This window comes from Brachyistius frenatus, unplaced genomic scaffold, assembly GCF_029030835.1.
Source record: "Brachyistius frenatus isolate BFR_SWC_R1_liver_20210118 unplaced genomic scaffold, ASM2903083v1 Contig_11, whole genome shotgun sequence".
NCBI classification, from domain to species: Eukaryota; Metazoa; Chordata; class Actinopteri; family Embiotocidae; genus Brachyistius; species Brachyistius frenatus.
In genome coordinates this window covers 6,187,634-6,210,102 of record NW_027210610.1, presented here as the reverse complement: position 1 = coordinate 6,210,102, position 22,469 = coordinate 6,187,634, and the positions used below count along the sequence as shown (strand labels likewise).

The following is a 22,469-nucleotide window of genomic DNA, read 5'->3' as shown; positions in this document are numbered from 1 at the left end:
CCTTGTTTTCAGTATTTTAGTTTTCTTTGTGACTGTCACAGTGCTGTCCTGTAGTCTCTGCAGCGCTCCCTTCATTGTGCTTATGCAGCAGTTAGAAAAGCAGTAAATTGTGTGGTATGGCTTGAGGATGCTGCGGCGGGACGCTCGTGACCTTTGCTCTTTTAATGCTGCCCCTGAAATACAATTTTCAAACATAAGACAGATGAGGAAATATCTCTCTTTTTTTTTTTTTAAAGTGTGTATTTAAAAAAAACAAAAAAAAACACGTTCGGTGATTTGTCAACTGTGGTGTCCATGTCTGCGCCATTTCCTCATTTTCAATATGAAGCCATGACAAAATGTAAAAGCCCCCGCTGACTATTGAGGAGTTGCTTATATATATACAGATTTATTACATCTTAATTCATTGATCTACTTGAACAGTAACTACAGCTGAACATGGTTTTCGGCTGGCGGTGGTCTTCCTACTGTACTGCCTCGGCCCCCTCTGTCTGCAGCGCCCTGTGTGTCCAGCCATTAGAGCTTTGAAGTCAGCGGTCGCAGTAATATAAATCTATTAGACTTAAAGCCGGCATAAATAATTCACCTGGACATTGATTAGCTGTCTTGCTCCCTAACATGTCATGTTAGGCACTGAATATGACTGCCGGTATTATTAGAATGAGACTTTCTCTGTCTGGTCATGAAAGGCTTTTGATTCTCGCTGCTTTTCCCTTCAGTCTTCTCCCTCTGCTCCTCTTGGTTTTGGTAGTGCTGTGATTACATTTTTAGGTGTGTATTTTAACATCCAGGCCTTTTATTATTTTTTATTTTATTTTTTATTTTGTCGAAATTATTGAAATTGTGACTCTTGAATAAAACTCCTTTTAGGCTAAATTCTGATCAGTTTAGAATTTATTTTTTTCCCCCATCAGCTGGCATTGATGCTGATCTTTCTGGACATCTTAACTGGTTTCTGTGATTTTTGTGTTTGCATGTTCTCGTGGGGGGGGGGAGGAGAAACAAAATTTTCCTGCATGTGGCCGTTACTATAGTTTGTCTGACCTCTGGGAGTCATAACCGGTGAGAATTTGTTTTTCCTACCACCTAAGTCCAAGGAGGCTCTCAATTTAGTATCATTTAGCAATTTGACATGACGCTGTGCCCGGGCTTTAAAAGCCTTCCTGCACCCCCCCCCCCCTCCCCCCCCCCCTGTCTCCCTCCTCCCTAAACCTCACACAAAAGGCCTGCTGAATCACTGGGTGCAGGTTGAATCGGAGAAGTGGCCCGGCTAGTTCAACCCTGGTTTTCCATCTCCTTTCACTTCTCCCCCCCCCCCCTTTTTTTTTTTTTTTTTTGCTCCCGCTGCTCTCTCTATCTCCCTTTCCTCTCTTGTCTACCTTTTTGTTTCCTGGCCGATGCTAACACGGGGCTTGTGAAAAAAAAGGCGGCGGGTTAACTCCGGTGCTGTGGGCTAACATCACACCTCAACAGGTCTGGAGACGCAGAGACCGAGGGAGGGAGAGAGGGATCTGGGCGGCCAGCTCCCCTGCATCGGGGCTGCAGGGCCCGTAAATCCACTGGCTTTATTTACTGCCTCTCGGACTTATGAATGTTAAGATATTTGACGCCACCCCTGGCCCCATAATTCTTCAGGCCTGGAGACTTTTGGCGGAGGTTTTGAGTTTCGACGTATAATTACGAGTAGTTTAAAAAAGAACAAGAAAGTGGAGGGAAGGGGGGAGGTGGAGGGTGGGGGGGGTGGGGAGGGAGGGCAAGTGTGTGTGTGTGTGTGTGTGTGTGGGGGGGGGGGGGAAAACGTAACACTGAGCATCCAGCGCTGTGTTTAGAGTGAAAAAGAAGAAAAAAAAAAGAAAGAGACGCTCCCAGAACCCGTGATGATTCTACTACAAGACGCTGGGAAGGCTTTGTGTGCTTGAAACAATAGCTTTTTCTCCCCCTTTTTTTTTTCCCCCTCTTTGTTTCCTTCGTCTTGTCGTGCCGGCACCGCACGTGTTGCCGCAGAATCACCTCTCTTAAAAATAAATAAATAAATAAAATAAATCCACTTTGATACAGGCCGACTCGCGCCTTTATCATTTAAAATTTTTATTTTTTTTATTTTTTACTATTGGTAGAAATAATGAAGGATTAATGTAATGAACAGGCGTCCCACGAATGCAGCACCAACCTCCTTTGTGCTCACGTGCATCCGTTGCTGTGGTCTTATCTGTTATGAATGACACAGACAGTATCTTTCCTAAACATGGCAGCGGCATAAGCATAACAATGGTATATCATATGGATTATGTGTGTTCGGCTGCTGTAAATGGATTTATTTTTTTGTGTGGCCAAGACAGGAGAAAAGATAGTTTAATGCGGATTTAAGGGATAGGGCCCACACCTTATCAAATTGGCTTTACATGTTAATAGGCCCTAATTGGTGTCCGCAGGGGGGGGTTTTCGTGGCACGACGTGGCCGGCGATTTGTGCCTCAAGCTGCAAAATGCACTCTGAATTTAGTTGGAAGGTTGCGCTCCTTTTGTCTTGCAAATCACTTTTGTTTACAAAGTATGGCGGAAGCGGCTCCCTCTCCCTCCCTCTCCCTCTCCCTCCCACTACTCCCTCTTCTTTCTCTCTCTCTCTCTCTCTCTCTCTCCTCTCTTTGCTGGTTCTCTCATCCTGTGCTAGGAGAGTGGGGGGGGGGGAAAGAAAGGGTCCTTATTTCTCTTCGACTCAATAAACACTCATAAAAAGTACAATCTGCTTTGGATTTGAGGAGTTAAGTTGGAGAAAGGGGAGGGGGGGGAGCATGGAAGCAAAGTTTGGCACCATTAAACTAAAATTGGGGTCTGCTAGACATTAGCGGTGCACAGCACATTCTCAGAGCTTAATTAGTCCGAACTGTAATTGTTCATGGTCTGCCAATAGGAGTAATGCTCAGGAAAAGTGGAGTTGCACTAAATCGGCCCAGGGTTTTTAAAACAATAAATCACTTGCATATTTGTGCCGTGATTCAGATGGAGGCTCGACCTCTCCCATCTCGACATGTGGTAAATTGTAAAGTCAATGAATCGCAGATGTAGGGGGTGGGGGTGGTGGTGGTGGTGGGTGGTGGGTGGTGGTGGTGGTGGGGAGGACTGAGAAAGAGAGAGAGAGAGAGAGAGTACAGTAAGGTTTTGTCAGTGCCCGGTGAATGAATGGAAAAGATTTGTGCAGTAAATATTTACAGAGGAGATGCATATAAATATATATATTTGTCTTGCTGCTAGCGAGGCTTAATTGTCTAATGCTGATGATGTTGGCAGGCTGAGCCGCGTGAGAGCTTACGCGCTTGTCGATCTGTCACTCCGCTTGAAACACCACAGAGGCAAAAAAAAAAAAAAAAAAAAAAATCAGTCAGTTTGTGGGGTGTGTTTCTAATCAGATTTTAAACTAGTGCGAAGGGAGTAGTGGTTCCCTGGTGGCAGTGTGAGCTGGGTTTGGGTGTAGCAGCTGCAGTCAAGTCTGGTTTGGAGCTGAACCTTTTTTTTTTTTTTTAATTAAATCATTGACTTCATTGTTTTTAATGTAATAACTGCTAATCTGAGGCCTAATTTGGACTTCAGTGTAACAGATTATGGCCGTTACTCATTAAATCGCAGCACAGCCTGGATAGATATATATAATTTTATTTTTTTTGTAAAACAAATTATTTTTACAAAAAAAAATAAAAAAAATCTATCCATTTTCACCTCCTGTATCTTTCCCTGTTTCTGTCAGTGAGCCACCACACTCTGCTTTTCTGTGTCTGAGCTAAAAGAAAGAAAAAAAAAAGGCATTAGTTAAGCAGCTGTGCACTGGGGTCCCCCCCCCCCAGTGTAACCCCATTCCTCTCCCAGTTTACCCCCCTTACCCTCCTCCCTCCTCCTCCTCCAGTGCATTTCTATAGAGCTAAACACAAAGATAGTACTGTACATCTGGAATGCAACTTATGTCATCTGTTAAATATAGGCTAGCTGTGCTCCTGGCCCACAGGGCTCGGGGCTCCCTTAAACATGGAAATTTAATTATTCTGTGTGTGCGCACATGTAGCCACCAGTTCAATTTGTATACAGACGATGTTGCTTTATTTGATTTGAAATTTTTCTTTGGTGAACACTTCATCTTGCAGTTTCTAGAATAGTTGGCAAACTCATTTATTATATCAAAAGCATCGCAGGAATATAGAAGCCAATATTAATTAGCTTTTTGACCATTTTCTTCATTCTGCTTCTCGTTCTAATGCAACTTTCTGCATTTTTGAATATTTTAACATCGTTATACACCCAAAACTTCTTCCAGCACCTTCAAAACACACTGCTCTTTTTCCAAATTTGAATTCTTCAAGGACAGTGCACAGCTGTTAAGTGGCTCCTGGTACAAATACAGGTGTCGTCGGTGTTGGTTGGCTGAACGTGAAGCTTCCTCTGACTGTGCAGCTAACAGTGTGAACTTACATGGAAATGTTTCATCTACAGACTTATAGAAAGGTGTCGATAAGATAATTTAAAGTGGTTGCTGGAGATTTGTTTTATCAGCGGTGTTGCTGCGCTGCATCCAGCTAAAAAAAAGATTAGGTTGGAAATGACTATTGATCGCATCCTTTAGATACAGAGGTTATAGGTAGGGTTAGGATTAGCTACTTTCAAGAGATGATTACCTAGATTGGTATTATTCACGAAGTGCATGTTAAAAAAAAAAAGGGTCTGAAAATGTAAATTTCCAATAAGGCAGTTAAAGCACTTGAGCTGTAAATGTATACCTAACTATGTTTTAGCAGCATTTGTCATTGAGGAGAAGGAATCCACAGATTGCAATGTGACGAATTGTTTGAGCTCAGATATCGGCTCAGAAATCCTTTTGGTATGTGTGCTCCTTTCCTCTGCTGAAAGTACATATTTCTGTAAGTTCATTCATAATGGGACCAGAGTGCTGCAGTAGCCAAATGAGTTCCCCAGTAGCGGGAGTGGGAGGGAAAGCGCGGGGGTTGGAGGGGGCAGAGAAAAGCGGGAAATGTGTGTTAGGCCTCTGCTCGCGTGTGTGTGTGTGTGTGTGTGTGTGTGTGTGTGTGTGTGTGTGTGTGTGTGTGGAGGGGCGACGGCGGATAGCGGGGAGGGGGGGGGGGGGAGGGGGTCGGACTCACAAAAGCCTTCTGAATAGAGCGCATAATTGCTGTTAATGCCAGGGCAATGAGAGCAGCGACAGTTCCTGGTTAGATGTCCAAACAATAGTGCCCCTAGGCTTCACATTTATCTTCCTGTTAAAAAAAACAAAAACAACACTGAGCAGAGAGGAACACGATTGGAACAGGAGAGTTTCAGTTGTCAAGCCACGCGTGTTCATGTGTGTGGTTTCTGCCTCAGATTAACCCCCCCCCCCCCCCCCGCTCGCCCAGTCTCCCATCCTGTCCTCACACATGTTTTTTTTTTTTTTTTTTTTTTACTTCATACCTCCCGGCCTCATCGTCATCAAAAAAATAAATAAAATTAAAAATAAATTGGGCCTTATAAGAGCTGAGGGCCGCTGCCATGACGCTGGAGCAATTCTGGTGGTGCCGGACTTCTGTTTGGATTGTGGCGTGTGATTGGGAAGGGTCAAAGTGCACCGGTGCTGACATGCTTTTCGTTGAGAAAGGAGCTTCCCCTCTCACCCTCCCTTTCTTTTTTTTTTTTCTTTTTTGTACAACTGATAGGGAGTGCTTGAGTCTTCACTGGAGTCTTTTTTTTTCCCCCCTCCAGCTTGTGTGTGTGTGTGTGTGTGTGTGTGTGTGTGTGTGTGTGTGTGTGTGTGTGTGTGTGTGTGTGTGTGTGTGTGTGTGTATGTAAGAACGCAGGGAGGAGGTGCCACACTGCCATCACAGCTCTTAATGATCACGTTGGACTAGATAATGACTAGACGTGCCAGTGTGCAGTGAACACCTGTGGTACACCAGCCTTTTATGGATGTGGTAGAATGTACCACAGATGAAGAATCTCATTCACGCTAATATTTCTCGTTTTTAAATACTTCCCCCCCCCCTTTTTTTTTTTTTTTCGCACCGCCAGCACAGCAATAACCAGACATTTCATTTTGAACATAAACAACATCTCGTGTTACTTGAGCTCATGCATATGCTGCCATATTTAAATTTTCATCGCAAGACATTAAACATTCATCACATCGAACTGTACCAACATTTGTTTGGCTAAACACATTATATTATGCAGATGGTGTTTTACAGCAGTCTTGTTTTTGTATCCAGTTTGTATCTCCAGTCTTAACGCAGTCAAGGGAATTTCAGTATGTAGATAATCTGTTCAAAATGGCTCAGATGGGAAGGAGGCACTTGTGTGTGCGCTAAACACATAATGGAGGAGTTTAAGGTGATAAAACTCCAGTCAATGTATTTTTAATCTACTAATTAAACTTTTAATTGTAGCAGGATAAGCTCCAAGGAGCCTGTCTGTCTGTGTGTGTGTGTGTGTGTGTGTGTGTGCGCGCGCGCGTGTGTGTGATTGTGCGTGTGTTTTGGAAGCGAAGCAAGTTCGCTAATGAGGTGATCGTCTCGCTTGTTTGTCGTTAAAGGTGGCGGATTCATAACTGCCTGCAAAAGGTGAGGGAGGTTTAAGAGTGCAAGCAGAAATAAATTCATCTACTAATCTGCGGATTATGGTGGGATTTGAAAAAAAAAAAAAATTGTTGGCAAGATTACTTTAAAATGCACAAGGCTAATAAAATGTAGCCTCTTTACCCTGTTATGTGGAGCAGTGTTCGAGTCTCTCGCTTTTTTCTTTCTTTTTTTTTTTCAAATTGATGAACTAATTCCAGTGGAAAACAGATTAAGAGTAAATTCCCATGTTAGCTCTTTAACCAGCTGTTAGAAACCTATTTACACACAATAATAATACGCCTCTTACAAAGAGACAGCTGTCAACTTGTGCACAGCACTAGATAACATTTCATGTGAACAGCTTGTCACATCCACACATGGCCTACACCTAACACATGAGCACTGAATTGCCAACCATCGAGCAGGTGATGGTGTACGGAGTGCATAAAGTGCAAAATGCAGCATAAAGCGCTGTGATTGCTCATGTAAATTTAAATCGATTGCAACATAATTTCTATTTTCTCCTGACTTCCAATTCTTTCTTTTATATTTTCCAGGCTGTATGCTTTATATTTTGAATTAATTACATTTTAGATTGCCTTTCAAACCTTTTATTCCAAAATAAGTCTTTGCATTTTTAATTTCTACTCATAACAGAGTTTCACCAGTGAAACTGAAAACATATGTGGACACCCCCTCCTCCCCCCGCAATTCACAGTATTATGTATTCATTCCACTCCAGTGAGAGGCCAATGTGTCCGCAGTATTCAGGGTCAATTCCAAAAGTGAACAAATTGACTCATGGAAGTGAATTGTCATTTGTTTTTGTCCCTCGACGGGTCAGAGTGAATGGAGTGTCTTGTTTGGACAACTGTCCCCGAGGTGAGATGAGTGGCCGTCACCGTCCAAGCCAGAGGGGACAGACTCGCAGAAATGAACTGGCAGACAAACAGATAGCCAAGACAGGGGAACGTGGCCCTGTTGAGCTGGAAAACAATGCACTCTAGTCACCCTGAAATTACAGTTTGATTGAAATAATGACCTGCAGTTCAGCGTCGTTGGCAGCTCTGATGGTAGGCATTGACCCAGGGTTGAAGTCTTATTGTAGTCCTCCTATAATAAAACCAAGCCTGAATGACAGCTGATTTAGTCATTCTCCGTGTTAAATATTAAATGTAGATTATTGCTGCACATGTTCCCGTACTTGAATTTAAATACTGTGGCACAGGATGATGATTGTACATCCAGTTGTTTTTTTTACTACGATGAATCATGACCCGAAGTCCTGCTTCAGCAGGTTCTTCTGTGGCATTTGAAAAGTTTGTGTTTTCTTTGGCGCTTAATTCAGTGAAGCTACCAACCCCTGTCAAAGTGGAAAAAATGAATCGCACAACAGTCCACAGTTTGGCTTTCTAATCCTTGTGTTTTCCTAAACTTGGTTTGTAGTCCACACCTCACCATAATGCTATTATTCAGTAGGAATACATTGGTTAAGGTAATACATTGTATTTGTATAAAAAAAAAAAAAAAAAAAAAGTATACTGTGAACATTTTAGTGTTCTAAATGTATTCTCAGTTATAAAGTTATTGTATGTTGCCATCCATTACGATGTAAGGTAAAGGGTAATTTCTGGTATTAACCATGAAACTGCAGTTGAGTCATAGTGAAAGTTAAGGTTGGCATCACCAAGCAGGGGTGGCCTTTGTGTCATGTGATGCACGTCACGGTGCACTTTAGAACCAGGAGGCTTTTTTATCTCCTCTTTACTGCGTCCTTTATCTTTATTGGCCGCCACACTTTGCATATTTCAAATATCAATAAAGATAAATTTTCAGCTTTGTCATTTATAGATGGCATCAAGTGGTTAAGGTTTCAAGATGGCTCCTTTAGGGAAGTGATGATTTTAGCTAATCTCTCTTCCGTGGGAGGGCGGCATGGACTCTGGCTGTCAGCGGTTAAGTAGCCGGTGCAGGGCTCTGGAGCATTTCTACTAGCTGAATCCCGTTTTTGCACGTTTATAAACGCCCTTTGTCTGTTGTGGATGACCCTTGCTGTCGTAAGGCCTGTATCTGTCTCTGCTCAGGCAGACCGGCCGGCCTGCAGTGAGGATGCAGCAGCTGGCCGAGGCCCAGGCACAGGAATGCTGTGTGTGCTGTTTAAACAGTGGCTTGTCTCATTGCAGGCCTGGAGGACTGGAGGGAAGGAAGTTGCTGCATGTTTACATAGCTGAATTGTCCGTTGGGCCCCCCAAGTGTCTAATGCACTTCTGTTCAAACATTCACAAGTGTGGAGATGACCCCCACTGATGCCGGTGTTCACAGCTCTGCCTTCACCCCTACCTCTCTGTCTGAATGTGTGTATGAACAATAAAGACTCACTACTTTCTTGCCTACTGTGGGTGTTTGCTGCTTCAACCTGGAGGCTTGGTTGATAGATAAAAAAAAAAAGTATTACGAGGCTCCATTTATCACACCGAGACATGAGGGAGCAGCAACAAGAAGAGATGTACAGACAGATGAAGAGATAGAAGGCACCTCGTTGCTCCAACCAAGATCCTGTGCAACAGGGAGCCAGACATTGACATACGGCAGAGTCGTCAAGCTAATTGTTGTTTGAATTACCTGTTATGATCCAATGACAAATCTCTCGCGCTCTTGCCACCAGAGCGGAAAATGTATCCGGGGATTGGCATGATCTTTGCGAGTGTGTAAACCTGGCTTCAACAAGATGGATAAACGCAATTATTGGACAGACCTGGAGAGGAGAAAATCCATTTAAAGCCCGTAAAGCAAAGCAGGGGCCGTGGTTAATTCATTTGGCCAATTTACGGGTGATGTACGAGTGTCAGGGCACATTAGTCTGGCGGGGGAAGAGGTGAGTGTGTGTTGGCTCAGTAGGTTGGGGAGGATGTCTTTTTTGGAGTTGGGCGGGGGAGAGGGGGCGGTGGGGGAGGGGGAGGGTGGCTACACGTAAAGATGCACTTTGGTTGCAGAGCAGTCTCCTTGAGACCTTGCTCCTTACCTCCCTCCACTCCACACCCGTTGACGTCTCAGCGGACAAAACCAATGGAGCCTGGACGTGGAAATGACAAAAAGATGCACTGAGTGCACTGAGTGGGAGGGAAGCGGGATTGCTTTGCAAATGAGGTGGGGAAACGTGGCTGTGGTCTGCTGGGCAGCAGAGTGAGCACCAGCATGTTTTGCCACACCAAGAGCTCAATCAGGTCCTGTCGGCACCCTCCACATCCTGCAAGTTAAAAGTTTTGCTTCTTCTATAGGTGCAACCACACTGTCCAGTGTGACCACTCGATTTCTGGCTCGAGTGTCAATTTATCAATTAGTGTCTGTACAAACATTTCAATTTCTGTGTAATTAGAAGCAAGTGAGAGATAATGATAAAAGAGCAAGCTGAACAAAAAGCTTTATGTTAATATGTATGGTGTTATAGTTCATTCTGACCCCGACTGACTTTGATACTGTCTCTGAACTCTTCAGTTTTAATGCGAGTTATAATTGCATTGTGAATGTGGGTATACTGCAAGTGTTTGTCTGAGCCACTGGCAAGACTCATCTGTGTGACTTTTATTATGTTACCCAGGCGGCTCCCCTTTGTTTCAAGATATTTTTGTCTGCGTTTCTTGTATAGCGTGAAGCGATTTCTGTTTATCAACTCTTGCCGTGCATTGACATTAAAAGGCTTTACTCTGCTTAGTCTGTTAAACAGCCATTGTCTTGGTTGAGCAAAACCACTCAACGGTTACACAAGCTGAGTGGTATGCAAAAACAGTGGTTAGAGCGTAGCCGGGTGGGTGAGAGGCGTTGAGGGAAGCTTTGGTTTACAGCTTCAAGCCACAGCCTGAATCAGGGCGGGTTTGCTATCAGACAGAGAGACATGAGAGGCTAAGACCTCTCTCACTATGATGCCGATGCTTTTTAAGTGGCTGGGATCATGCTTAAGTGCCTCTTGGTTTAGTAGGTTTGGATTGCCAGTGCGTGTTTGCAGTCTTTATCAGAGGCCGTGTGCGTTGGCATATGTCACCTGACTGCCAGGCAGCCGGCCTCAGGAAACCAGAGTGAGTGTGAATGCCAAGGCATGTCAATGACAGGTGCCAGCGCTGCTGCCCATGTCTGCCGTACAGCAGCTGGGGAGAGACTGCAAGGCTCACTGTCAAGTGTGGGCCATTGGGAGACAGCATCAGCTAGAATTCCCTTGCCGGGGCGGGGGGGGGGGGTGAAACCAGCAGGCCTCCCGACAGTCCTGTGGCTTAAGGTTGAAACGTGCTGTATGCGCCTGTGCATGCACCTTTTTGCAGCCACTGGGTACACCACACATACTTTCTCTGCTCTAGTCCTTACACCTCCACAGGGACAAATGATGGAATTCTCTTCTCAATGTAAATTTACCAGCCGAACTGGTTTTGTTAAAAGTATTCAAAGAATTTTCCAGTTAGATTTACGCATTGTGCAAGCATCTGAATTCCATCTGATCTACAACTCGGCGAGAATAAAACACAGAAAGGCGCGCATTGGGCAAATTGGTGCCTTCGCAATGTTTAGAATTTTGAGATGGGCACGCATGCCTCCATTACGTCACTGGTGATGTGAGACCCGTCGTGGAGTAGTGAGCACCAACAGCCACAAGAGGCATGTGACGGCTTTCACCGTTCAATATATTCCACTATGGAGCATCTGTTGCTTTATTACACCACAAAGAAAACCAATGAAATGCTTTCTATAGATTCGGTTCAGTTCCAGTTTGATACTGTGTTTTTAGCTCCGTATGTGTGATTATGAGAACAGAACCATCATCATATAACAAATCCCCTTCAACTCCCTTCTGTAAACGAATTCATGTCTCTGACTTCCCAGAGCACTGTGACGGTTGTGGTGTTAAACAGTAGTGCAGCTTCTCTCCCGAGTAGAGCAACAGCACAACTGGAAAGTCGAACAGGAAGCCTCCCCCATCCTCTCAGGGTAGTGAGGTTGTGGATGTTCCTGGGAGCCATTACTGGAAGTCCTCTGAGCCTTCGAGGGGAAGTTTCATGGACCCTTTCTTCTCATTTTCTACACTCGCCTTTGGGATCACTTTGAGTCCTGAAAACTGAAAATCCTGCGCTGTAAATATGCAGATCTAGTCATCAATTTGTCCTGATTCTCCCTCCCACTCTCTCTCTCCCCCCCCCCTCCTCCCCCCATGGGAGAACAACTGCTGGCTGCCATCTATAGGCCGGTGGAATTCCTCACCCTGACTCAGGGGAAAAGAAAAAAAAAAAAAAAAAAAAAAAACGTGGAAGTTTTCTATATGCTCCCACAGATCATTTTACATCAGTAGACGTGCCTCTCAAACACAACTGTTCCCAGTTAGTGGCGAGCTTCCAGACTTTTTACAGTCACCAGGAGGGCCAAGTTTTTCGCAGCATGTATGTGGCTTGGTGTAACATTATTGAAGCCAGTGAACCAGTCTGTTTATCTTCATCTTGTATGAAAACAAACACTGGCCTCACATTATGTCGTCTACTGGCATGAGATGTAAAGTTGTAGTTGAATATGACACCCATAGGTGCAAGCAGGCGTTATCCCAACTAGTCTTGAAGGTTTACAGTCATGCCGGCCAATGCATTATCTTTTTTTTTTTTTGGTTTACCCGAGAACCAAGGTTTGGCAGCCGAGTTGACATAAATAGAAGGCTTTGCACTTTCAGAAATGATCTCAGTGAAAGTATCAGACGCTTGACATTAACGAGGCCAGTCAGCGCAGTTAATTTGCTGTTATTTAGGTCTGTGGTCGTGTTAAATCATAAACAGGCCTAGACAACAGTCAGAGCAAAACTCAGACCTGAACTTGAGGAGCATCTTGTTCCTTGGCCAGCCAGCTCAACTGTTGGAGCTCCCTAGCCATGCTGTGGTCAGAGACGCTGGGAAATTCGGCCTCTCATTGTTCACGGAAGCTATTGGCAGGAGGAGTTAAGAGATGATGAGTGAGGCAACAACAGAGAACGCGGAACAGGGGTGGATGCTGCGACGAGACGCCTCACACTCGCCGTTCAGAGTTTTTCAGGAAGGAGTCGAACCTGCCCAGTTTCTCCCCAATGACAAACTGGTTGTCCTAAAAAGAGAAAAAAAACAACACAACCCAAACTCTTTTTCTTTTGGCCCTCTTCTAAGAGACAGACACTTTCTTTGCGTTTTAAATTGGCCTTGTCATGTGGTTTCCTCAACTGGGCTGCTGGGAGCCGACTGTTTCCACATAGGCCAATGTTCTGTACCGGTTTTGGTTTCGGGAAAAATAAGGGTCTGTTTTCTCTGGCGCTGATCGCTGTGGTATTAAACTTCCAATTTTTTCCCAAAGCTAACACAGTCGTGCTTGTATCCTTCACGCCTTTTTGATCTCGGTCACAGTTACTTGGCAAGAGTCACATCTGCCTCTGTGTCTTAACACTGCCACGACCCTGTAACCCCCCACCCCCCCACTTGTATCACAAATCCAGTTTTTGCTGTGTTTTTCTCTGTGCCATATTTTAGCAAATAACATCAGTAATGATTCAATTGGGCATAAAGTAATTGAGTGGCGGCCTGCTTGCCATCTGTCCGGTGAGATTACTACTTTCTGTGTAATTAAACGTGTGACCTTGCGGCCGTGGAGGGAGTTGCCAGTGGGCAGTCACTGCCAAAGAGCCAGGCTGTCTTATTTGAAGTCAGGGGAGGCTGGTTGGGGGGGAAGAGTTGTTGTGCGGTTTTAAAAGTTTAGCCCAGCTGCTAAAGATAGCGCAGGCTGATGTGAGTTGAGCTTAAGTGGCAGTCTTTACATGGATGCATCCTGTGCGTGTGCATGTGTGTGTATGTGTGTGTGTGTGTGTGTTCATATACACACACCAACAAGCCCATGTCGCCGAGCCTCAGTCAATTTGGCAATGTCAGAGGAGCCTTGCTGAAGTCTGCATGATCCCTGTGTGCATACGGTGTAACCAGGAGAGGATAGACGAGCAGGGGTCAAAGAGTGTGTGTGTGTGTGTGTGTGTGTGTGTGTGTGTGTGTGTGTGTGTGTGTGTGTGTGTGTGTGTGTGTGTGTGTGTGTGTGTGTGTGTGTGTGTGTGTGTGTGTGTGCGCGCGCGCGGTTGGGGTCACGATTGGCTGAATGGAAGCTGCTGTTTTAACTCTGATTTTATGTGTGGTTTTGTTTGGACTCCTGCGGTTTGGTTTCCCTTGGACAGTGTCCAGAGACTACAAGGCCTGCTTCTCCTCAGCTCTCCTGTGAGGCCGACGTGAAGGGCCCTGCACGGCTCCGTGATTGGATTTCAGTCCTGATCTGGTTGTTTTGCGTTGTAAACAGGACATTAAAGACAGGAGAGATGGTGAGCTAATGAGTCTTTGTGTCAGTGTGCGCACTGGAAGGGGTGTGTGTGTGTGTGTGTGTGTGTGTGTGTGTGTGTGTGTGTGTGTGTGTGTGTGTGTGTGTGTGTGTGTGTGTGTGTGTGTGTGTGTGTAGGGCGGTGTTGTGTGGTTTGTAGGCTTCACCCTCGTCTTCCTCCGTTGTGGTGTCACACACCCAGCGAAGAAGAGGAACTAAAACCCCAGTTGTACCCCCCACCCCCCACACACACAGAAGGCGCAACTGAAAGAGGCATCAGCATGGTTTACTCCGTGTGGGCTGGATGGTGTCTTGCAATACTTCCGCCCAGAGCTTGAAAAAAAAAAAAGAAAAGAAAATCTCTCTTGTTCCCCAAACAAAAATAACCATTTTAATTACTATGGTTTATACTATGGTGCAGCCACAGCACGGCTGGTAGGACCCGGCTGAGGTGGCACTGGCCACTGGGGATGGGGACAAGGTCTGGGCCGGCCTCCGGGGAAATTACAGGGTGGTGAGGAGGAGGAAGATGAAGGAAGAGGGGGGCTGAATCTGTCCTCCAATCCCTGCTGTCAGCCCAGAGAGCTACTGTTTGCAGCTAGCGAGCTTCTCTGTTTCATCTTCACCCTCTGGAGATAATTGGAGTTGTAAACATGTTTTGTCTTTCAAAGTTAAGTTTCATTGTTTCACTCAGAAGACCTGTGTATCTGTCCAGCATGCAGAAAAGTAGTTTTCCCCCTCCCTTTTTTTTTTTTTTTTTTCACTCAATTTGTACTTTTTGTTGTTTCTTACATTATCACACTTCTGTTTTTCTTTCCTCTAACCTCTTCAGTCATCTCTTTTTTTTTTCTCTCTCTCTTTTTCCACCTCCCTCCCTCCACTCAGCTTTCCCTCCCCTCTCTCCCTCGCCTCTCTCAGTATGCGCTCTGATTACCTCTCCAAACTGGCAATAAGTTGATTGCTTTACAGAGATGATGTAAGCCTCTGCCCTAGGGTACATCAGGTTGGATTTCTCCTGCTTTATCTTGTAAAGCCTAAATTAACAGCTGGTTTGGTTGGAGTTCTCCTGGATCTGACTAAAGGATTAGGCTTGGTTCTCATGCGAGTCAATCCGGTTTGATTTATTGCAGGTCTATCAAAAAAGATCAATGGGAGTCCTTTTGAAAGTAAATCCTTAATCGCTCTTTGCACTTACGTGTCATCATTGTGAATTTTTTTTCCTCCCTTCTATCTCTTGCTCTCTCCTTTCTACATTTCTCACTCCCTAATTCTTATTCTTTCCTTACACCGCTGCCTTGTCTGTCTTTATTTTTTCTTCTCTTATACCCCTCCCAACCCAATCTGTGGTAGCAATCTTGCCCTTGTCGATTGTATCGTGGTGAATGGCCGGATAGATTTTTCTCTGTTCTCATTAGTTGTCCAGCGGGGCAAGGCCGCCCCAAGCCTAGTTGTAGCATCCTCTGGTTGGGATCACAAACCGAAATAAGACCCTGCTGCTGCTGCAACTCTCGCTTGGTCTTCACCCAAACGCGCCCATGTCACTCACCTCTGGTGCTGGGGACAAGGAAGTTGCAGAATTCATGTGAAATGCCCATACTGGTGAAAGCGACTATGAGAGTAATGTAGACTAATGAGGGAGCATGTATTTGATTTGGAAATTATAACACTGTTGTAGTATGAAGCTTCTTTAAATGTTATGTTTCCTGAAAATCACTGAATTAACGGATCAGCTTTAGCTTTTACCACATGACATTTGGTTTTGTCAAATTTCAGTTCCCTTTTCTGAGTGCACAGAGCCAACCCTTCAATATGGCTGACCTTACTGGCAGATTGCTTCATCAGAAACTGTATTTTGGCATTTAAGTAAAATGAAACTGCAGATCAGAAATGCCAAAGACGTTTTTAACTCAAACGTGGTTCGTGCCTACAAAACTCTGGCGTCTGATGGACACTAGTCATTCACTCCCTCTTGGTTGTGTATTCTTTCCTTGCTTAGATTAATGCTAACAAAAAGCATCTAAACTGAATTCAGTAACATAATCCTAACTTTCATATGAGTGCACATGCTCTAGACCCCTGTCAACAGAAAGATAACCCAACACCCTGCAGCATATTTTCTTCCAGACAAAGTGACCTGGCAGCTCCTGCTCCTACCCCCCCCCACACACACACACACACTCATTCAGTCTCACTTTCTCTTATTTCTCAATAGGGGCTCAGTATATGTTATAAATCACCAGCAGCCTCCCCTCGCTCCTCCATTTGTTTCCCCCCCCTTCCTTCTTCCTCCATCTCTCAAAACCATAACTCTCAAGGAATTTGTGTCTTGAGGAACACAACACAATATCACCGACAGGACAGCTAGATAGACAGACAGACTGCTTTGATGCCTTCTCCTGGCCGACAACCACATTTACCATGAGGATTTTTCCTTGTCGCTAAATACTTTTGGAGTTCCTCTATGCTGCGATGTGCACAGGGCAAAGTGAGGTGAATCGGACTGAGGGCCCATGGATGACGAAGTGAGGTGTGTCCTCCCGGTGAGCTCCATGCACTGGTTGGCTGTCAGACCCGGGGATGGAGGTGTGGGAGGGGCTGTGGAGTGGTGGGGGTTGCGTGTGAGAGGGGGCTAGATCGACGGGATACATGGGAAGGAAGGGCTTGCTGTCAGCCAGCTGGACCTCTTAATCCTACAGCCTTGGGGAAAGGGTGTGTGTGTGTGTGTGTGTGTGTGTGTGTGTGTGTGTGTGTGTGTGTGTGTGTGTGTGTGTGTGTGTGTGTGTGTGTGTGTGTATTGTGTTTGTCTCGTAGAGATTTGTCAATTTTAGCACACCTCTGCTCCACTCTTTGGCCCAGCTGAGCCCACAGTGTGTGTGTGTGTGTGTGTGTGTGTGTGTGTGTGTGTGTGTGTGTGTGTGTGTGTGTGTGTGTGTGTGTGTGTGTGTGTGTGTGTGTGTGTGTGTGTGTGTGTGTCTATGCTCCAGCGAGACACAACCAGGGTTTCATGTGCACTGTGTTTACTGTAGTCCTCGCTTTAACAGCACACACTATATTTATGTCAAGAAGACACAGTCACTCAACCCCTTGATGTTGGAGAGGAGCTGGGGGTTGGTGCGAAGGTGGATGTAGGGGGTGTGTGGGGTGCGGTGGGGGAGTTGTGAGGGCAACAAACACTTGCCAGCACCCCCTGCTCCACCCCATCCCATCCCATCCCATCCCATCCCATCCCCTGCCTTTATGCCCTGCCCCCTAAGTACCAAGCGCCTGTTCTCTAAAACTTGTGTGTGTGCACTTTATCCGGCTCTACGTCATCCTGTAACTACCCGGCTGATTGCATCACCCCCTTGTCATTCATTAGACACAAAACATACTATTTAGCCACATTCCATGCAAGCTTCCTCCTGTTTTTTTTTTCTCTCTCCACCTCTCTCTCTCTCTCTCTCTCTCTCTGCCCGACTCTCTCTCTTTTGGCGTAGACTTTTGCATATATAACAGGCTGGCAGGCTAAGAGCTTGGGACTTCCCCACGCCACACTCCAAGCCTTTGATCCTTTGCTTTGGAGGTAACATCAAAAGGAGAGGCATAGAAAGGCAGCTACTACTGTGAAGTTCAATGTTCAACTTGATGGCTTGGCTGAGGGCTTTTTTTTTTTTTTTCCCCTCTCTCCTCCTCCTCCTCCCCCCTCCTCCTCCTCCCTCACCTCCCTCCTCCCGCTGCTCCCTCGATCCCTTCGCTGCATCCCTCAGCTGACAAAAACACACAGTTTGTAGCCAAGGTTTTTTTTTTAAATTTTTTTTATTTTATTTATTTTTTTCATTTTTTTTTCTTCTCATGCCTCTGACCTCACCTCCACAGAACCTATTTGACATAAAACAAGATCTCAGCCCCATAAAAACTCGGGTATACAGATGGTGTACACACAGATTCGGTCGTTTCTTTTTGACGGCGAAGGTAAAAGGAGCAGATCCAGTGCCCGGCCCTTCCCTTTCTCGGTGTTTCTCTTGCTCTCCGTGTGGATAACATGCAGCATCCTATATTGCAGCTTGTTGCATCAATGCTGAAGCGGAGCCCTTTGCCGCAGCGGTGGTAGATAGGTTAACAGGGAAAAGGGCATCGCACCTTAATGTTTTCTTCACATCCTCTCTGAATGGCTCCATCCTCAGAGCTGGATTTATGGTCACTCTGAACTGCATGTCGGATGGCCGTACTGCTTTGGAAACCCCCCCCGCCCCCCACACACACACATTTCAGATGTCTTACAGCGGGTGTTTGTGCCGCCCACTATCTGTAATTTCTGAAACAGACATTCGCCATCACACACTGTGATTGGCCTGCTGCGTGGAGGTGGGAGAGGAGCCCGGCACTCTTCTATTTCTAGCGCTCTTCTTTTCTTTTTTTTTTTCCCATTTGTTATTCAACTATTTGTGGCACTTTTCATGTCTACAACAATGCAGCGCTATCAATGTCACCCTGGAGTGATTGTCTGAAAATGTTTGCTGTTATCCTTGTTTTTAAATGAGATCGCATCTTCCGCTCTCCCTCTCTGCGGCGGACGGCGTTTCACTCCACCTGCGAGTGTGTTTGTTCAGGAGAACTTTTGATTTTCGGCTTATAGACCGTATGTTAAAATTGATGTACTGTCTGCGGGTGTGAAAAGTGAAGCCAATGCGGGAAGGTCTTAAAAACCACCGAGGGCTGCCTCGAAAAAACTAAAAAGCGTAATCTTCTCTCGTGAAATACTACGTCAATCTGTTTTTCCCACCTTAACCAACAAGTCATTATGGTGTTATTAACTAAATCCGCTCCTTTTGATTAGTGTTCTGGTGATCATTAATTAGATATTAGGCCTCAAAGAGAGGTAGGTTTGGGGGTGTGCCTGATTTGATTGACATACCTGAGGTGCAGTCAGTTGCAGGTGGGCTGCCATAGTGTCCTCAAGTTCTCAGTCAGATCCATCCCCATGTCCCCAGCTCATCCAAATGTGGTCACCACCGACAAAATTCTGGACTGGGCGCTTCAAAACAGCATCTCGCAAACCACTGGGTGACGTCCCGGTGGAAGAACTTCTTCGGAGAACCTATGACCTGACCCTTATTCTACTTTTTCCTGAATGTGAGGGAAAAAGAAGAATATCTGGAAATGCTCAGAGGAGGAGAAAGACCTTCTGTCAGCTTTTTTTTTTCTTTCTGCTGCTTTGGTTGCCGTGTTGACACGGGGCGCACAGAGCTCGCAATCAGTCGACCAGGAGAACAAACGGTTTGCCGTAATGAACGCCTCGGCCGAGATTCTCATTCTAACTCTCTAAATTAAGGAAGCAATCAGATGAAGCCACGGATTTCGGGTCAAAGCCGGGTCTTTCTGTGGTGTTGTCGTCCGTATGCAAATGACACAAGACTTGATAAGGCGATCCAGAAAGCCGAGGTGCTCCACTAAATGCCTTTTCATCCTTTATGAGCTTCTCTGTCTGACTGTGCCAATTAGCAAAGGCGTGTGGCCTGCTTCTCTTCTCCTCGTTCTCTCTTTTTCTCCTGCTCCCAACTCTCTTTCTAGATAGACGCTCTCTATCATTGCGTGTGCGCGGGCGCGCAACGCGCACACTATACCGAGTACACATTTGGTGTATCATTAGCTTAGTGTGCGGGGAGGCGTGCGAGCCTGGGCTCTCTCCTGCCTTATCTCCATGTCAATCACAGCGTGTGTGTGAACATCAGTTGTAATGATCTCCATCCAGCCTGTCGGTGCGTGTTAGCGCCTGGCTTCCCTCGCCCCCGGAGCAAGCCGTTCCCTAGCTAATAGATGCAAAATTAAGCTGATCAATGGATGGCCTCAGCTCATTATTGACATGTTATCGCGGCGTGGGATTTTTGTCCTGTTTTTTTTTTTTTTTTTTTTATACAGACCTAGCCAGAGATGCAAGAAAAGGAGGAGCAAAAAAAAAAAAAAAGTTTGCCGTTTTCTCCAAATGGCTGAGGCCACTTTATTTCAGCCCTGCAATGATATCACATTAAGCTAATTTATTCCTACTCAATTTTATGCATGTAATGTTTCAGATGCTAAAGCCTCTACTGGAAGTGTAATCATCGGCTCAGTGGTAGGAAATGAGATGGAGACTTTGTAAAACGCCATATTAAAGATTCATCAATAATTGGCATGTGTGCTGCTGTTTGTGTTGCGGGGGAGTCGAGGGTGGAGGGGCTCTTATGGACGGATCACCACGTGATTGAGCTAAGTGGTAATTAACCATGAGAGAGGTGTGTATGTCTTTTTGAGCCTGTGGTTGCAGCTGTGTGTGTATTCATAAAGATGCATGTGCCGCTGTGTGTCGGGGAAGGTTGGGGATGCGGAGGGTTGGGGGTGGGCTGGGGGGGTGTGAACCACTGACAGAGTTGATTTGGAGGTGAGCGCTGGGGCCGTGTGGTCAGGTCATTGAGGGATAAGGGGGGAGGGGGGAGGGGAGGGGGTGACTCCAGCCCTAGTCACATAACCACATCCCCTGACCCTCTTCAGGTCTTATTGTCTCGGAAGCATCACCCATTTTAATGAGCTCCAATAACCAAGTCCTTATTACTTATTTATTCATTAAGCTACCGTGGCAAAGCGGCAGTACCCCACTGTGTGAGTGTGCATGTAATGGCTTGTGTGGGATTTTTTTTTTCTTCTTTTTCTTCCTGTCTTTCATACGCGGTATTTTAGTAAATACCATGTTTCAACAACAATAAGTAAGGTTAAAGTTAATTGACCCTAACAAAAAAAAAATATCTTAAAGCTGATGAATAGTTGGTCAGGTTTCAAATCCATAACCTAAAACCATATTTGAGATTTGAGTTGAAACCCTTAAAATCCTGGGCTTTAGGTATGCTGAGGGAGTAGGCCTCATGAATATGGAGGCTGAACCGCTTCAAGGTGTATGTGCAAGTGTGAAAGAGACACGAAACGGGCTGATTGTTTGTTGGTTTCCTATGATTCTTTTGTGAGGATTAATTGCCTGTTGGTATTTGTGTGTGTGTGTGTGTGTGTGTGTGTGTGTGTGTGTGTGTGTGTGTGTGTGTGTGTGTGTGTGTGTGTGTGTGTGTGTGTGTGTGTGTGTGTGTGTGTGTGTGTGTGATGCCTTCGACATAATGCTCTGTGATTGATGAATATGCGTAGGTGGAATTGTGTGATAGCGCATAGTGTTTTCAGAATATCGGAAGTCTTTGTGAAGCCTGAGAGTGTACACATTCTCTCCCTCTGAGGCATGTTTCATAGCTTCCTTATATCCAGTCTACCGTTTAACTAATTCATAGTGAACTCTCGCAGAACAAAACCAGACACCCAACATCAAGGGCAGCGTTCAGCTCTCCTCCAGCACAATACCAAATACAGCATTCTCCAGCAGAACGTGGGCGCTGCAATCAGCTTACTTTTCTCCCTTTGCAGAGCTCAGCTGCTGTTCACCTTTTTAACTCTCCCCTCCACGCTCCTAAGCCTGCTTCCTGCAAACAAAGGTAAGCGTGTAGGGAGCATACGAGTTGCCCAGCCTCTTCCCCTCCCACCCCCTGGCCTGGCCTTGCATAAGGGGCTCAGACACACCTAGGCCTGTAGACGTGCCTGTTCACCTCCATGTAGCCTCTAAGTAGGTCAGTGTGTATGAGCCTCCAACTGGGAAGGTCCGAGACCTGATCTTTTCCCTGTCAATCCATCGGCCTGCTTCCATTGAACTGAGGGTCCTCGACTGACTAGCATTAATAACGATGCTAAATAAATCATACAGAACATCAGAATTCGCACAAATCGGGATTGCTGTGAATACCCGAGTTAATAGTTCAACCAGATGTTTATATGGATTTCCATTAAATTGTATGCAAGTTATAGCATGGACTTATGGGTGGTAGCTAAACTAACATAAATACAGGAAAATGGCGAATTTAGAAACACCATGTTAAAGGCAACTAAAACCTGCTGTTTATTCTGGAAAACGTCTCATTGCACATCCAAGATCCTTATTAGTTCTCAGAAGAAAAAAAAAGAACATCCTTGAAACAAGACCAGTAAATACAGTATAGATGTCTTATTACATGGATGACTGAAGCAGAGAGACTTGTTTCTCATGTTGATTTAACAGGGCACCTGAATGCAAACATGGAGTTTTCGCGATAACATTATAAAACAATGTTTTGCTGTCACAACAAAAAATGAACTGCATATCTACTGCTCTTATTTTCAAACTAATTGAGCACCTTGCATGCAGGAATCTTTTTAAAAAGAAAATTACCCAGACTTGAAAACATTGATGAGTAATCCCACTGTACTAATTAATCAATTTAACTTTGATTACTTGCTTCGGCTGCCTGTTGCTCACACTTTAAGGCTTTGCTGGGATCATAGTCTGGAAACTCTTTTTTTTCCGCATGAAGGTTTGCTCAGCTAACAGTAAGGGTGACAAAGTGCAATGACCTTGAAGTCAAGTGTTTGTTTGAAAATGCAGATCCAACAATGGTGGCAGCGGTAGAGCTAGATGAAGTGATACGAACAGTTGTATTAATGCAAACAAATA

The 22,469-nt window shown here is 45.2% G+C and overlaps 1 protein-coding gene across 23 annotated transcripts in view; it reads left to right on the top strand.

Annotated features, from left to right (window-relative positions):
• The window catches only part of tcf7l2 (transcription factor 7 like 2), a 92,320-nt gene that overhangs the window by 2,670 nt on the left and 67,181 nt on the right, over positions 1-22,469 (top strand). The window lies entirely within an intron of this gene.